Source organism: Neomonachus schauinslandi, chromosome 7, assembly GCF_002201575.2.
Source record: "Neomonachus schauinslandi chromosome 7, ASM220157v2, whole genome shotgun sequence".
In the NCBI taxonomy this organism is placed as follows: Eukaryota; Metazoa; Chordata; class Mammalia; order Carnivora; family Phocidae; genus Neomonachus; species Neomonachus schauinslandi.
The window spans coordinates 108,171,033-108,172,984 of NC_058409.1; the positions used below are offsets into that span (position 1 = coordinate 108,171,033).

At 55.1% G+C, this 1,952-nt stretch overlaps 1 protein-coding gene across 2 annotated transcripts in view; it reads left to right on the forward strand.

Moving 5' to 3' along the window:
- Positions 1-278: 278 nt before the first annotated feature.
- The window catches only part of SPARC (secreted protein acidic and cysteine rich), a 22,918-nt gene continuing 21,244 nt past the window's right edge, over positions 279-1,952 (forward strand). Inside the window, exon 1 of one of the 2 annotated variants that reach the window (XM_021701028.1) lies at positions 279-404. The gene's annotated coding sequence lies outside the window, so the exon portion shown is untranslated. The remainder of the gene's footprint in view (positions 405-1,952) is intronic. The other variant, XM_044917140.1, reaches the window with a different exon arrangement.

Genomic DNA, 1,952 nt, shown 5'->3' on the forward strand with positions numbered 1-1,952 from the left:
GCTTGCCCCTTCCAAGCCTCAGTTCCCGTCTGAACAAGGAGGAGGTGGTTCCCCATGATTCCTGTGGACCCTTCCAGCCCTGGTGCTCCGCGAGTAGTCTGTGTAGGGAGCAGCCCCAGAACCCACGAGGCAGGCGGGGTTGGGGAGTCTGGTCAGGACAGCCCACCACAAGGAGAGGAGGAGAGAAATGCAAGACCTAGCCGGCTGCGGCGGTGGGGAGAAGGGGGAGGGGGAGAAGGAGGAGACAGAGGAGGAGGAGGAGGAGGGCCCGAGGGGTGGAGGGGAGACAGACCCAGCCCAGAGCTCCGACTGGTTTCCTGTTGGCCGGCTCTAAACCCTCCGCATTCCCGCAGACCTTCACACTGCCCGGAACGCACTCCGCCAGCCACCCGCCTGCCGCCGAGGTACGCACGCCCCCTGCCCGGCCTTTCCCTCTCTGGTCGCTCCACCCCGACCCCCTAGTTCCCTCCTGCAGTGAGTGTACAGAAAGAGGAGCTGTGCTGGGGAGGTCTCTGGGTCAGGGACGGGTGCGCATCTCTTCGGGCTCCGTCCGCGCTCCTCCCGCTAAGGGCAGGAGCCACGGACTCACTGCCTGTTGCTTTTCAGGTGGTGTAACTTGGTCTCCCTTTTAGGTTTGCAGAAAATAATCTCACTGTGTCTTTGGGGGAGTGCTTTCTCTGTGTGTGTGTGGGGGGGGGGGGGGGTCTCTCTCTGTGCCTGCCTCTCTGGTTTCAGAGGCTGCCGGCTTCTCCGCTGTGCTCCCTTCGCAAATGTGGCAGCCTGCTTTCCTAGGAATCTGATCTGCTCACAGCTGCACGGGGCTGGCTGGCAGCCACGGTCTGTTCTGCTCCCCATTCCAGGAGAAGACTCTTCCTAGACTTGGTTTTCGATCAGGGGTTCTGTTTTCCAAAAGGAACTTTGCATGAATGATAAATTCATCTCTGGAAGGCAAATGGAGGGTCTCTACCTGGAATCAGCACCTCTGGGAAGGCGCCTGTTTCCCTGGAATTCTCCCCCACTGACCCCTCCCCCCCTCAACACACGCACTCTGAAATAGCACCGTCAGACTCCTGGGTTAGGCATTGTTCCCATCCTGGGCTGCCGGGGTGTAAGCACGGGAACTCACTGGCCGTAGCCCTTAGTGTACGTGGATCTGAAGACCCCAGACATTTGATATCATCCAACCAAGCCTCTGGGTCCTCTGGGAGGCTGGGTGTGGTGGAGGATGTTCCAGGAAAGGGAGAAGGGGGGAAGGCAGGCCAGAGAGACTCCCAGGGCAACCTTCTCACACCTCCTTGTTTAGAAAGCCCAAACTCTACACGGAGATGGTGGTCTAGCCTTTTAGGATGTTAAGCCCTCTTTGGACATACTCTTTCCTGTCTTTACCTTCCTTGGCTCCATTGGCCAGTTGGTGAGTGGACTTCTGGGGTCTGAGGGACACCAAGGGAAAAGGGGGCACTGAGATGAGGCATGTCTTCAAGGAAGCCCAGTATGCCCAAGAGAGAACAGAGAGGCACACATTTTCCTCCAGAAAGGACAGCATTCTACAGAGAACACAGGGAGAATGTTCTTACCAGCGATTCTCTAGGGTTAAATTTCTGTCTTCTCCACCTGCTGATGGGAGAGTGAGAAGCAAATAAGAAGTAGGTTGGCAGACTTAAGCACACATTCTATGTGCTGTCTTAGGTAAGTAAGTCCTTTGGACTTAGTTTCCTTATCTGTAAACTAAGAAGGTTGGACTTGATGGTCTTTGGGGAGCCTGACGTCATCTGAAACTTTCAAGGGAAAGTCTTTTAAACCAGAATCCACAGACTGGCCTATGAATGGGCTTTAAGACATCTGCAAGCCACTTAAAATTTTATGTATAGTAGTAGTGGTAGTAGTGGTGTGTGTGTGTGTGTGTGAGAGAGAGAGAGAGAGAGAGAGAGAGAAGGAGAACAAGAGGTATTCAC